At 36.1% G+C, this 16,528-nt stretch overlaps 1 protein-coding gene across 3 annotated transcripts in view; it reads right to left on the bottom strand.

Moving 5' to 3' along the window:
• LOC100893855 (contactin-2) overlaps positions 1-16,528 on the bottom strand; it is a 63,176-nt gene that overhangs the window by 26,458 nt on the left and 20,190 nt on the right. The gene's annotated exons all lie outside the window — the stretch shown is intronic.

The raw sequence follows: 16,528 nt of genomic DNA, 5'->3' as shown, positions 1-16,528 counted from the left end.
TAATTTACACAGCAGTTCAAAATCCTATCTCAGCCTAAATGAAAAATAGAGCTGCTTGTTAAATGGAGAGAGTGCTGTATAAAAGATGCTAGGAGAGAGTGCTGTATGGAAAATTCTAGGGTTTTCAGGTCACTGTTTAGCCATCCAAGACGAGAAGCATTATAGGGATCAAAAGAGGAGCCTGGTAGATCAGAACCGCGAATGATTGCTATTACGCCACTCATCTGCAGAGAATATGAGCGATCGAATAGGTGCAGTATGCTCTATAGAAGCAGTTATATACATGTATGTATGGTCATTCTAACTCTTAACTATTAATGGTCTGTTTCCAATTGTATCACTGGCTTAATACATAAATTAACATTCAGGAATATATCATCTGCAGAGAGCCAGAAAATTGATCTTATTTTCCTTTTTCAATTTCATGTAATTTGGTTCATACATTGTGAATATTCATAATTTGAATGTTGAAATCAAAAGACCCAATATTGGAAATGTTGTGCCTCTTCCGAGGAGAGAAGTCAGTGCTAATATAGTGTTCTGATATTTTTTCCCTAATAAGTATATTAATTGAATTTATGTAAAACCAAGATACTAATGAATTAATGACATTAATCAATCAATGTACAAATACACATTGTAACTCTCTGAAAACGAATAATATGAGTAACAAATATTCATCATAGTCATCAACACTACTAGCCTCTAACCAACAAATCCCTTCGTACCGTCAATCTGTCAGCATAGTATGGTCAAGTCAACAAGAAACCATCAGATACCATGACATGTTCTACTCTCTGTCCCCAGAAAGAAGATGAGAAGATGAGAAATAAAAAAGGCAAAGCACCTCACTAATTGCAATATGATCCGCCTTGAAGTGACACAATGAAGATCATGTGTGAGATGAGAAGTCTTTACTTGGTTTAGACAAAGACCCACCGTCTCATCATTACACCAATCTATTTTGGAGTTTGGCATAATTAGAAGTATGGAATATGAGCTGATAAAGGTTGATAGCATGGAACAGGGCATTACACACTTGGCTGGGTGGAGTTGAATTACATGGTTGGAAGAAACAAAGGCAGTCTGACACTTCTTTGTGTAAAGTGATACTTGACATGAATTCAACAATAGCTGCTGCCAGGGAAATGTACAAGGCCATGACATTGCTTTAAAATGTCTTGAATGAAACTAACATACATGTGTATATGATGAAAGAGTTACTTCCTCAAAAGTTAAGTACATTTTTCAATGGCATGACCTAAGCTTAGAGTGTACTCTTCAGTGACATGATCTCAGCCTTAAAAAACAAGCCACATGGAAATAGAGGATAATTTTGTATAGATCTACTTGAATATTAATCCTGAAATATGAATTTTAGTTCAATATTGCTAGTTCACTGCTCCCGCAATATCAAGTGAACTTGTTTTTTGAGCATGACTGGTTATCTGATTTGGTTATGAATACTTCTGGTTATCTGATTTGGTTATAAATACTTCTGGTTATCTGATTTGGTTATGAATACTTCTGGTTATCTGATTTGGTTATGAATACTTCTGGTTATCTGATTTGGTTATGAATACTTCTGGTTATCTGATTTGGTTATGAATACTTCTGGTTATCTGATTTGGTTATGAATACTTCTGGTTATCTGGTTTGGTTATGAATACTTCTGGTTATCTGATTTAGTTATAAATACTTCTGGTTATCTGATTTGGTTATATACTTCTGGTTATCTGATTTGGTTATGAATACTTCTGGTTATCTGATTTGGTTATGAATACTTCTGGTTATCTGATTTAGTTATGAATACTTCTGGTAATCTGATTTGGTTATGAATACTTCTGGTTATCTGATTTGGTTATGAATACTTCTGGTTATCTGATTTGGTTATGAATACTTCTGGTTATCTGATTTGGTTATGAATACTTCTGGTTATCTGATTTAGTTATGAATACTTCTGGTTATCTGATTTAGTTATGAATACTTCTGGTTATCTGATTTGGTTATGAATACTTCTGGTTATCTGATTTGGTAATGAATACTTCTGGTTATCTGATTTGGTTATGAATACTTCTGGTTGTTGGAGATACACGTTCACATCTACTCGAGATTGTACACCGAACACCAGGGTGTTACTGAAGGTGTACAGAATGGTGCCCTGCTACCATATTTTACAAATGGAAAGTACCCTTGACAGCAGTGATGAGGTACATGTAATCAAGGTCATAAATTATTTTAAAAATCAATCATCATGGGACTCGGTAAATGTAAACAAAAAATTGTTTATGTGACAGACAGATTGTGGTTGCTACAATTTCAGATTCATAAACACGGTACCAGGAAAAACAAGGGAAACGCTCTCGGCGGTCTCGCCTGCATAACGCAATTCAATATGATAAACCAGAACGTCAATGACGTAGCGCTCATCCGCATCTCACAACAACAAATATCGTAAATTCTATGTGGTACACTTTTGAACTGGTCAAAAAATAGAAATTTGATGCCCTGGAAGGGACATAATTTCATTTCATTTGCATAAAGTACCATAAATAATCAATGGAGCAAAATCTCACAATTCTGTGTAGAAGTTTATTGTTCCAAATTTAGCTCTACCAGATAAGGCAAAATCGGTCAAGAAATGAGGGAAAAGAAGCAATTTTTGTTATTTTTGGAATAAATTTGCATAAATTACCATAATTAATTAATGGAGAACAATTTCAAAATTCTGTGTAGAAGTTTAGTGTACCAAAGTTAGCTCTACGATATAAAGCAAACCAAATCAAAATCGGTCGAGAAATGAAGAAGAAGCCTTTTTTGTGATTTCGAATAAATTTGCATAAATTAGCATAGATAATGAATTTCACGATTCTGTGTAGAAATTTTAAATCCCCTCCTAGCCCTATCATATGAAACAATCAGAATCAAAATCGGTTGAAAAATAACGAAGAAGAAGCATTTTGAAAATCTTTATGTTGATGCCACAACATAGTCCAAGTCTGTTGACCTGAAATGACCTTTGACCTTGACTTTGTGATCTGAAATTCTACTCACATGATTGGGGATACTTGATTACCCTATAGTCAAAGTTTCATTGACTAAGAACTTATACTTTAAAAATTATACCAAAAATTCAAAAACTTAACCTTAGGTTAAGTTTTTGATGTTGACGCCGTCGCCGTCGCCGTCGCCGTCGCCGTCGCCGTCGCCGTCGCCGTCGCCGTCGCCGCCGCCGTCACCGGAAAAGCGGCGCCTATGTCTCGCTTTTTGCTACGCAGGCGAGACAAAAATAAAAGAATATGCTAACTACATGAAAGCTGAATATCTAAATTCAAATAAGTTTATAAATTCTATTCATACACCACTCAAAATTAGAGGAATATATTTACTGGAACTTACCCCCCCCCCCCCCCAAAAAAAAAAAAAAAAAAAAAAAAAAAAATGGAGAAAGTAGTTTTCCTTATCAACAGTCAGTTTGGAATTCAGTGATCCATCTTGCATCATTCATTCAGTCATCCTGTTATTCCCACAGGCATGCTTCTGAATACAAACTTGGAGATGGCCGGGCCTGCGGAAATCACCGCACGATCCGCTTTCCTTCTTTGGACTATGGTACATGACTTGACTGATGATTACCACATTCGGCCATCAGCTTCAAAGAGTATACATACCTAATGCCTGTATTGTGATTCATGGAACATTGCAGTGGTGCGGCAATTCATCTGTGCATACACGTTCCAATACATGTGCAGTGGAGGTAATCTATTTATCTTCTCTGTAACTAATCCCTATTCAATAACATTTCATATTTCTACTCTATGACAAAAGTGCACCATAGTGCCATCATATATTTCCTTTCGATAATATACTTCATGTAACTCTGTGTATGATAGTATAATGATCCCCCCCAAAAAAAAAAACAACAACAACAACAAAACAAAACAAAAAACAAACACACACACACACAATATTCACATTACACTAGTAGTAGAAAAACTATTGTAATATATAAACATTGTAATCCATTATTGTTCAGAAAAGGAAAACAAAAAGGTTTCAATTTGTAGACTAACCCCATATTAATAATTAAAATTGTCCTGCTCTTCTTCACAATGCATCTCACCCAGATGAATAACCCCTCTAACAAATCTACATTTCTACATTTTCAACAGTGTACTAAACAATGGTTAATATATAAGCATGGCATTAACCCAGCCTCTCTTTCTTGATATTCATTTTACGAGTGAGGAAATAATAGGAATTCTTGAGATAAAGTGGAAAAGAATCCTCTTTATTTCCAACCCTATCCATGCCATTGTATATCCTAGAGTTAGGAGGGATATGACATTACATACCAAGGGGGATGCTATCATCGATCACATAGCGTCTTCATGACTGAGTACATCACGACATAGCCTGCGTGGGACTATCAGCTTTCCGCGATTCATTTCATTGTATATCCACCCCAAACAGAGCAGATAAATCCTCTTTTAATGGCAAAACACAGCTCTAGCAAGGCAGCAGCAGATGGATTATATCATTTAAAATCACGGTTACATATGCCCTTATTATAATCTTTATCTAGATTTTTGAGTGATGTCTTACAGAGAATGTTTGTTGAAGAAGAAACTAATAGACATGTTTGTTTACAAGACATTTGTGTGCACTTAAAATGATATGCCCACAAGTGTTGAAAGCTAATACAAACAGTGAGTCAGGATTCCAATGCACACATGTATACTGCGTCTTCAAGAAGTTAAGTTATAGAAATCTTACCTTGGATGAATTCATAATGTTACCAAGACAACAGAAATTGAATAGTTTGTGGAGTAAAAGCACTTTTGAGAAATATTAACAATTCATAAACTCTATTGTGAATGCAAGCTACAAATGTTCTTCATGATAATTAAGCATTAATTTTCCTTTGTCACATTCTTAAGTTTAATTTTTAAGGAAATCAAAGTGGACATGAAAACTATGCTATCTGACATTCCCAGGTGATTATTGTTCAATCTGCCTATCAATTCTCAAAAAGGGCATCCTGCTTAGATCCATTAGTATACTTCAAGACATTTTGAGAGACAGCGCAGTGTTGTCTTAGCTAAAACACAACACCATTTTTATGATCCCGCTGTGCACACTATGCCCAAAGATGAATCAATAAGTCAGGAATCGCCTGAACGTCACTTCGCAAACACACCACACATTTACGATAACTGAGCCCCTCGACGAAGGCAAATTGCAACTGGCATTTCATTTTGTTTTTTCATGCTTCTTGCAGTTCATATCGTTTTTTTACATGCTTCTTGCAATATCATTTTCATTCGCATCTCATAAAAATCCACAAGAAGCGATCACATGTCCTAAAATTTGAGTTTGTTTTTTATAACCTTTATGTTCGTAATAACCAGAAAATATTTGGTGGCTGTGTGGATATTCGCCGTGTAAACATTTGATATAGGATGTTCTGGTGCCCGGTGTTTGATTTGCACATTAAATACACATAAGACACGATGATGTAGCCATACATGTAGCGAGATGAAATAACATGGAGGATGGAAAGGAGAAAGGAAGAACAAAGGTGAAAGCGTGACTTCTATCACAAATGTTGAATTCATAATCAGTCAGAAACTCATCCAGAAGATTTAAAAATCGTTTGTACAAAACTTTTAACCCCCCGCTCCGCCTCAAAGAGAGATGTGCTCATACTATATATATTGCCCACTGAATTTAAGATTCATGGATTGGAATTATGAACACATTGAAGAAACGTATATGACTACATACAGTTCTTCTTCAACGAATATGATAAACGAGTGTACCCACTCTTCAAAATGAAAAAACAAGATGGATCAGATTGTACCTCTAGTTTCAGACCCGATTGTTATTAAAATGTCCGTTCTAAAATAGATGCACTCGACCCTCATCCCAGCAATATACTGTGATGCTATATGTACATGTAGCTACCCTATAACCTAGGACAGTCTGGAGTGGATATAATGTTAATTACTCTAAAAGCTCTCTGCCTCTTTCCATTTATACCTGCTGAGTACAGATCTATTTCACTGAGTTGACGGGTACAAAAACATGTATGGTACTTCAGATCACACAATAAGCAATCACGGAAGTAGAGAAACTACATGTAGAGAGTGCTAACTAGCATATTTAAAACAGATGAAGTTTAATTGCTGAGGCACAATTTCATGATTATTATGCAAATGTATTCTAGCCTAAAGTGTTCAAGAGCATTTTATGAAAGGATATAAAAGAGCACAGATTACAAGCAATTTATGAGAACAGGGTAATTGAATGAGAACGAAGATGAAAATGACAAAGGGATACCAAACTTGTTTAGGATGACTAAGACTATGAGTAAACAGATGACCTTCATGGTTTTAATAGCGAGTTAACCACCACCCATATGACCAGTGTAAAACCATTGTCAAATCATCCAATCACCGAGAGAAAGCAAGATGGGCCACATGTATCTCTATGACTAATTTTAATTACTTGCTGAGAGTAAGTGCGCCATTTTTCATTTAAAGCCTAATTAATAATTTAGTATAACCGCTTTCGTATTTTGGGAGTTGTTTTTTTTCATTACAAGAGCTATGTGTTATTCTTCACTGTGCCATATGGCTATGTATAATTTTTTAGTAAATATTTGCTATGAAGTTTCATGACAGATAGATGTTAATTACATATCACTGGTATAGACTAAAAACATCTTGAATTTGAAAATAGATACAGCATTTTGATTTTACTATATAAATGGCTATTCAACATCTATAACTGTAATATTGCCATATCTTTTCAAATGACTACAATGAATTTTTCATATAAATTGCAATATATAGTCAATATAAATTCAACCCAATGATCATCTCTTGCCATGTTGTTTTTCAAAATACATGTAACTAGTGTTTCATTTACATATATTATTCATATAATTGTTGGTTGTGAGTGCAATTCAGATGTAGAATGAAGATAGGGAACCTAAAATGATAGATATCTGATGGAGAGATAGGGAGACTGTCGCATTTCACATATCACATTTCGATAGGGATCCTGTTTACCGGAGAATGGCGGCCAATTGTGTCTCACTAATTGGTTTTGGAGGTTGTAATTCTGGGCCTCACTATACCATAGAGGTTCGAGTAGAGTTAATTGAAATGTGTCTATGATGAATAGATCTTGAAATGATGCTTTCTCTGGACTTATGTGAGTCACGGGAGAGGGATAAAGTTGTATGTTTGCAGCCAGAAGGGCGTTAACTCATATACTTTAACCCGGAGTTAACACCCTTCTGGCGCTGAATAGGCAAGCTCATCAATTAGGATGCCAGTGGATGTTTGCAATACTCCAAACAGCCATCAATTTAAATAATTGCTGCACAGAGAGATGTATATACATGCTATTAACCATCTGATCTTGAACGTCAGAATCTATATTCATGTTTAGAAGTTGAAGATGAGGAGGAAAAGAGGAGAGCACACATTTATAAAAGGAACTAAATCTAATCTTTAAAATCATTTTGAATACCCGGTAGACAAACAGTAAAGGTTTTAGGTTACAACATGGATAGCTAGAAGGGATATACAAATGCAATATCTTAACAAAAGAGGGCAATAAATATGTTTATATTTTTGATCAAGGAAATCCTGTTCAGTGATTGGTCAACATAGCATCGTGTGACCAAACATAACATTGCTATGATGTAACCGTGACGTCATCCATGGTATAGTGCAAACTATACCATGGCACTATACCATGGATGACGTCATATATATGCGATCGATCAAGATCAATGTGCTATCGGTCGCGGTCTGCGCTGCTCTCACTGCACTCTACACTACTTCAGTGGAAGTTAACATAATTTTTTAATTTTTTATGAAGGTTGGTTTGAGAAATATAAAACAAATATATCATGCACTATTTCACGCCACTAGTTAAAATTATGGATTCCTCGGTGACAGAAATGGCACTATTTTCTGCCACCTCAATCCATAATTTCAAATAGAACCTCTCAGTGCATGGTATATTTGTTTAATATCAATTTTGGAATCAAAGAATAGTCAAGATAAAATAATGAGAGGAAGATGGATAGATAAAAAGGAATAGGATGAGGGAACCAGGATGAGGGAACCAGGATGAGGGAACCAGGATGAGGGAACCAGGATGAGTAGAGACAGGGAAAATGGCCAGAATGAAGTAACATAAAGAAACAGAAGGTGAATTAACATTTCTATTTTTACAAATACAGAGGTGTCACCACTTAGAGACCCTTCAAAACCAGTAAGTTTCAAAACTAGAGTTTTTATTCATCTGTGGTAGAATTGCCACAGGACATTTGAGAATGCTAATTTGCAAGTTTGCTTTAGGCACATCTCCTGTGAGAGATATAAACAGAAAAGAGGCCTCATGCATAATGGAAAGAGAAAGAGGACATATTATACTAAGATTTGTTGGGGTAGTATGGAAGTAAAACAGAAGAAGGTAACAGCAGCATGAGATATGGATAAACAATAATTATCAAGACACCTTATTGGTGTAATGAAAGGAAGCCAATTAAATAACACTGTTTTGAAACAAGGTCATTGCCTATGCTGATGTCAATTTCTCTTTTGTAGTAAAGCCCTTTGTATAAGGACAGCCATTTTTTTCCTACATATTTCTTTTCCAGTAAAGATATCACGTGACGAGCTCTGGACCAATCACATCTCGGTATCTGTCTAAGCTATCTAATATATACCTATATTCCTTCAATTATCATGAGTATGGTGTATCTAGTCAAACATAACATGAAATGAATAGAAAATGATAATAAAAATTGGAAATCTAATCAATTAAGATAATAAACTTGGTACGTAATTACCAAAATGGAGTTTTGCGTCAAAGAAGAATAACCATGTGTAAAAGAAACAGCATTATTCCTTTGGAGGCATTCAAATCAAAAGAGATTGAGCACCAATCCACTGAAAAGCTCTCTCTCCTACTCTAAAAATGTCTTCCCTGAGTGTAAAAATAACCATTTTCATTAGGTTTGTTTACATCAGAGGGCACTTTCTTAGATGGATCCTTCACTCATTGTAGGGTGGTGTAACCATCCTAACATTCATCATGTTTAAGTTATGCCCGTGTGTATGTACATGTAAGTGTGACGATGATTAATGATGCCGATGTGAAGAGGTATTAGCTGGAAAAGGTTAATGTATTGGGTTGCAGATAGAGAACAGTGCATAATATACTTCAATAGGCTCTTCAACACAGGAAACAATGGGACCGTATACATATCCGCAATTCTGCATGAATCATCTATGACAGCTACACAATTGTGCATCATCAGATATATCTGATGGATACATTTCAGTATGTGTTCAACTTTTTAAAAATTTTGCTGGGTAAATTAGATAAATGAGTAGAGAAATCATCCTTGGAAATGTTGATAAAGAATAAGTTAAATTCTCTAATTATCATTAAATTGCACTTGTAGAATCTCTCTTTCTGTTTTCGGTAATATTCAGAAACATTTTAATAATTTCTATTTCAAATAAAGTTTGAGTAGAAAGTTTGAGTACAAATAAATGAAAATAAAGAATTACAAAGGATTGCTTTGGATTTGGTTGTACAAAATTAAAAAATGACCTCATTACCAAATAAGATGACTTTAATCAATTTACTTGGGCAAATTCACATTTAGGGTGGAAAAAAAAGCAAATATATTGCTGAAATCTATATTTTGTGAGATTCATTCTTGGCCCTCTTGGAAATCAGCAGATACTGGATGGTGCTTCTAGCTTTAACTTTTGGATTGTTTGGTCAAATTTCCACATTCAAATTATATTCTAAAGAATAGTTGGTTTAAAATATACTTCATATTCTTAGCATTGGTATTCCAAGGCAAGAGGTTAAACAAAGGTCTGTTATAATATATGTAACATGATGTAATTGTAAAGAGAGATTGAAATTTGTATGCATGTACATGTACATCAAATCTACTCTCTCCGCATGAACTTGATTCATAGTGTGACCAAAGAAAATTTCCCTTGGGAAATCAACAGTGGATAAAGAGAATATGAAAACTACTAGGTGGTGTTCTATTTCACACCTGCTCACACTTTCTTTTTTTAGCTGCTTCCATTTATATGTTCACAACCCACTTTCACCTGTAGTATCAGCCAATATTTGTCTATCTTCTCTAATCATTTTCATATTTAATTCATTCCTTTTTCATCCTTGAACCTGATTATTGTCACCGATTATCTGTTCTTTCATTTCCTTTGCTTCTCTAGCTTTAGCAGTTGTTATAAATTCCTCTCAGAAATGACCTTCGCCTTAGAAATATGAATTCAATTTTTTTTCTCGTTCAAAGCATGATTCATTATTCATCTTCTCCTTCACTTTCCTTTTCTGCCTCGTTATTGCTTACATTCCAAATCATCAATCATGCATCCATTTCCCTCTCAACCAAGTATCCTCTTTTCTACTTTCTCATAAGGCCCGTCTTCACTATCTCGAGATTGCCAAATATCCAGCTATTTGAACTATCCCGATCGAAACTATCCAGCTAATTTGCGTCTTAATTTAGACCGAAGTAGCAAATTAGCTGGATAGTTGGTCAGGATAATATCCCAAGATATCTCGGTCTAGTTTGCAAAATATCCCACTATTTCCCAACTAGCGGGATAGTTTGCGACCGTCTTCATTAGACCGAAGTACGGAGTCAAATATCCCGATCCCATCATGCACAACGATTTCCGGCGCACATGCGATCTATACCGCTCAGCGCGCTAGTACAACTAGTAAACACGGAAAACCGGAAATCGTTGTGCATGATGGAATCGGGATATTTGACTCTGTACTTCTGTCTAATGAAGACGGTCGCAAACTAACCCGCTAGTTGGGAAATAGTGGGATATTTTGCAAACTAGACCGAGATATCTTGGGATATTATCCCGACCAACTATCCAGCTAATTTGCTACTTCGGTCTAATGAAGACGCAAATTAGCTGGATAGTTTCGATCGGGATAGTTCAAATAGCTGGATATTTGGTCAGGATAATATCCCAAGATATCTCGGTCTAGTTTGCAAAATATCCCATCTCGAGATAGTGAAGACACGCCTATATAGTATACTATCATCTCCTTGCTTCATATCTAGACAAACAGGGTGATTTATTATTACTTGGTGCTGGCTTGTTTCAATCCTTGGAGGTGTCTGCAGTGCTTCTGCTTCTACTCCTGCTCTCTACTCCTAATTGTGATGACTTTAATTGGAAATCTGGAGGCCACATTCAAGGTTTGCTTTCAACGCATGCACTTCACTGTGAGCAGAATATTACTGGGATCCCTTTTTAAGCACTGGATATATAATTTTTTGTTTAAATAATAATAATAATAATAATAATAATAATAATAATAATAATAATAATAATGTTTTAAAGTCCACTCCAATTTTATTAAGTTAAACCGAAAATGGAAATTCTTTTTGCCCAATTGATCCTGAGCCCGGCAGCCACTGAGCAGCGCCAGATCAACGTTGCTCTATCCCTTATTGTTGAACGCCAAACAAGGTAGAAGCAATTTTTAACGTCTTTTGGTATGACGCGGCCGGGGTTCGAACCCACAACCTTCCGGTTGTGAGGCGGATGCTCTACTGACTGAGCCAACACACCGGTATATGCAGAATATAGAAGAAGGAATGTCACTCTACCGAGTTTTAAAAGCAATTTTGTATTATGAGAAAAATGCCTATACTTTTTAAATTAGCTAGCCTGAAGGAGAGCTCATCCTATATCGAAATTCCAATTGAAGCAATATGAAACTCAATCTTACAAAAACAAAAACTTTTGCATTATGTACTTTTGAAGTCATCAGTCAGTAAGTAGTCAAGTGGTTTAAACACTGGACTGGAGATGGGCAGGTCGTGCATACATTTGCCACTCTCCACCCAGGTGTTAAATAGGTACATGTACTGCTACTGGTAGGAAGAAATTCCTTTAATGTTGTGAGCGCTGAAATTGGGAGCCTAGCTAGAGTTCATATGGTAGTGCCTTGAGCACCTTGCATGGATGGATTATATGCACTATTAAAATTTAAAAAATCCAATATCCAATAAGCAATATGGCCAGTTAACCATGACCATATAAACCCTTGAAAAATTTCAGACATACACATGTAGGCCTACCTTATCATGTCTGGTTCTAAAAACCATTTGGTTATCGGCCTACACGTCATACACAGACCTACATGCCATACATTCGCCTACGTGGGTTATCGATCTGCTTCATCATGAAACCAGCAACGATGAACCCACAATCTGTTGGAATCTACTATAGATGCTCTCGATCTACTTGGCATGAAGGCACCTACTAGTTGCATGCTGAGCTGGGCAGACTGGGTGATAGTGGTCATCTGTAATACCAATCACCATGGTATATTAATGGGACATGACACTGTATTGGAGAGGCTCCCTTCCTCCCTTCATTCTCCTGCCCCATGTTATATCTGACCTTTCCTCCTGATGGCTTAATCAAGTTCTACTTTGCCATATATTTAGGACCAAGGCCAACGTCGGAGTAACTCTGAGCATACTAAGACGTATTTAGCTTTTCCATGTCCATTAACGTTTTCTTTTGGGAGAAACAAAGCAAAGGGATTACTTACAACTCACAATTCATCAATTATATGCAGGTTTTTTGTCTTAAATGGCAAAAACAGTTGCTGGGTCCTTCTACTGATGCTACAACCAGAACTTCAGATATTCCTTGACAAACGGGTAAAGTTGAAAGTTCATGGTAAATGCAGTCTATTTCTGCACACCCATCCTACGCTCTTTAGAGCTTTTTATAACACTTTAAATCTTGAGCAAGTCTGATGAAGCGATGAGTGAAGCGGGCTTCATGGCAAGTGCTGAGGTTACCATGCGCAAATCTTCAAGTATTTCCTCTAGACTTAACCGAATCTAAATTTGAAATAGTTATCCTGAAATCCTTGAAGTTATCCTGAAATCCTTGGAGTTTCACTTTCAATTTCATAGCGATTGCGGATGCATTAAGGTATCTTCTCTTCTGCTGACATCTAGTATTATGGGGTAGAGTATATAGCGATGACATATGTAAAGCAGCAACCTAGGATGTGGTGAACTTTGACCTTCTTGTGGAAAGTTCGCACATCAGGGGTCAGTATAAAACTGGCATGAATTTCAGAATAATTTGAAGGTGAGGGAAGAAAAATAACTTAAAGATGATATTCAATATCATGTTGAAATATTATGTAACTTAATATTATCAAAACTATTAGTTACAGGAAGTTTACGCACAGTATGCAGAAGTTTGGCCTTATAAATCATCAGAATAGTTATCCTTGTAAATTTTCCTCATGGTTATGACAATGATATCGATGATCAGATTACAATTTCTAAATATATGTATAATATAATGACACTTATGATGATGATGGAACAGTGTAAAATGGAAAGGTTCCAAGGAAAGCTTGAAATCTATATAGGATACAATAGAGGAGAAAGCAAAAAGAAAAAGAGCTGAGAACTGCAGATCTATGTTAAAGTCAAATTCAAATATTTATTGAAATTTGTGTATATTTCTATAATAACTATCGTGATGATCCAACATCACTTTGAAATTTATGATTTTCATGCGTGGGTTTCCTCTTTCAATTAATCATCCCTCTACTGGACCTCCTTGACTCATCCTCTTTTGCTATCCACGTCATGAAAAATATGTCTTGATCAATGCCCTCCCAAAGGCTTGCTTCTTGGGGGATACCCCGGTGCCCCTAAGGGTTCAAGTTCAAATGCTCTTACATCTTCAGGTATGCTTCAGGTGTGTTTATTCAGGCAAGAGGATAAGCGAAGAGCTTGAGGAAATAGTTTTGAATGGTGGATCGAGGGCCATTCCTGGTCGAGATGAGTCATTGTGATGCACAGTCTCTTCTGCCAAAGATCAGGAAGATTCCTCTAGAACTTTCACTGACAGATAATTAAACGAAAAATATTTCCTTGATTGTTTCAAGTTTTTGTTCTAGTTCGATTTGAGATATATGAAATAGTTGTGCAATATATCCACAGTTGTTTTCCTGTTTCACTAGCTGTATATTTATGATGAATGCAAGGCACAATGAGAGGCAACATCCTGTCCGGTAAAGGTGTACTATTCAGGCATCAAAGTCTGGCTCGTAGTACACAAAAATCCGGCCCATATTGACTTTACACACCGGACTAGGGGGGTGTTTTCAAAAGGAGGGAACATGCATACGCGTACCCTAAATAACACTGATTGGGGGGGGGGGGGGGTGGAATACAGCCCCTTAATGTTTCAACCCCTGTCAAGAAAATGTTAGTCCCTGCTTACCCTATGGTTTTAAGATTCAACTCTAGCCGGGGGAGAAATTGATAGCGACACTCGGAGGGCCAATTGGTAGAGTTGATTACTTCCTGCATTCTTTCCTTTGATTCGTGAAGGAATCTATCTGCACACTGGGGTCCTTCTTTAAAGCACCGATTTTAGCTGGTGCATGCATGAAGGAATGGTGTGACCAAGGAAAGATCCCCAGGCATACTGTCACATGATTAGTGATCCAGTTTTTCATTTTTATTGCTATTAAAGCCATTACCGTAGGCATTCTATGATCATCAAAGTAGCTTTCACATATCAAAAATGGGATTTAAAATTGAAACAACAATTTGCAAAGCAATCATAATGAAGAATCTAATGGGCTAATGTATTACATGATTAATTATCTTCATGTGAGATGACAATGTAAATCATAAATTGGTACTTAATAAAATTGTGTGATTGATATATTAAAAAGGAAAATTGAAAAATAGGGATAAGGAGGGAGCGAGAGACAAAGACAAAGTGATTGAGACATAGGGGAGAAAGGGATGGAAAAAGGGAGAAATAAAAAGGGAGAAATTGAGATACTTCGAGAGAAAAGTGATGTAAGAAAATAAAAATACAACTTAAAAAGAAAAAGTACTTCACACATGTAGTGTTGCAACAAATAACAGCATGAAAGTAAGGGAGTGGCAGTAAAAGAGCTACGAAATGAAAGGTGAAGGAAATACAGATGAATAGATGAACAGATGAATAAATCAATGTACGCTTAATGGATGAGTTATCTAATCATTCAGCTTCAGGGCACACAAATCACCCAGCATGCCATCAAAAGTGAATCATGTAGGTGAGTAACGTTGTCCGGCGTACCTTTTTTTCTTACAGATATAGGAAGGGCAGTGGCTGAAATGACAAGTTCTTCTGAATACTTACTATAATGACTGGAATAAAAGCTAGTTAAAAACTGTAGAAATCTGTTGAAAATCGTATGAATGCTAAGAACGTTTTAAGTGGGGCTGCTTTATTGAGCAAGTGCCATGAGCGCCCAGCAACAAGAAAGTGCCATTATCGTCATCATCATGATGGTCAAAGCCATAAGAATTGTGAAACAAACAATCAAATCTATTCAATCCCTTCATTATTATTCATCTCCATGAAACTTTGAACTTCCAGAGCTAAATACTACCATTTCTTTCAGTAGTCATCAACTAAATTATTTAAAAAACAAAGGGAGATGTTATGTTATGTTATATGGCAAAATGAAATAATATTGGGGTTGCATGCTGGAAGGGGGCCATTATCCTTGGATCCAGTCCAATAGTGTAAGAACTCTTTAAAGGAAACCAAAACCTTCCTACTAAGTTACTTTTATTGTAAAGTTTAAAAGATTTGAATAAAATCAGTGAAAATTTGAACAAAATCGGGCAAGGAATAAGGAAGTAAGAGCTTTTTGAAATGACTAGTCACTAGAGGGCGGTATTCAATTTGATGACATCATCTGTGAACAACTCTCCATGCCTTTTGTACATAAAATTTCACAATTTTTTTTGTTTTCTTCGTATTTATTTGTGTTCTTGATCCGACTTCATAACATGTGAAGTAGAATATCATTTTGCATTCTATATCTTGCTTTCGGGGGAGTACATTATCTCAATCACAAGAAAGAAGGAAAAACATGAAATTTGATGTACAAAAGGCATGGAGAGTTGTTCACAGATGATGTCATCAAATTGAATACCGCCCTCTAGTGACTAGTCATTTCAAAAAGCTCTTACTTCCTTATTCCTTGCCCGATTTTGTTCAAATTGTCACTGATATTTTTCAAATATCTTAAACTTTACAATAAAAGTAACTTAGTATGAAGGTTTTGGTTTCCTTTAAGCTACAACCCTCTTTCCTCCTTCGTCTTCCCTCCATTTGCATTCAGCATTAGTTAGCTGACTTGCTCCCAGCTATATATATATTAAATATGGATGACCGGAGTTAAGAATCACCACCATGCAATGAGTGTTTGAGAGGGCGATGACAAATTCATCAAGAAGGCTTTTTCTCCCTCCGGTTCTCTTTCAGATCAATATTTGAACAATGTCACATTCAAGCTTCACCAAAATGACACATTGCCTCGCAAACAATCTTTATCAGATGAACATACCAAACTTTCTCATTTAGTA

Source organism: Strongylocentrotus purpuratus, unplaced genomic scaffold (genome assembly GCF_000002235.5).
Source record: "Strongylocentrotus purpuratus isolate Spur 01 unplaced genomic scaffold, Spur_5.0 spur5_scaffold_6, whole genome shotgun sequence".
In the NCBI taxonomy this organism is placed as follows: Eukaryota; Metazoa; Echinodermata; class Echinoidea; order Camarodonta; family Strongylocentrotidae; genus Strongylocentrotus; species Strongylocentrotus purpuratus.
Note: the sequence above shows the minus strand (reverse complement) of the source record. Positions and strands in the feature narration are given on the sequence as shown.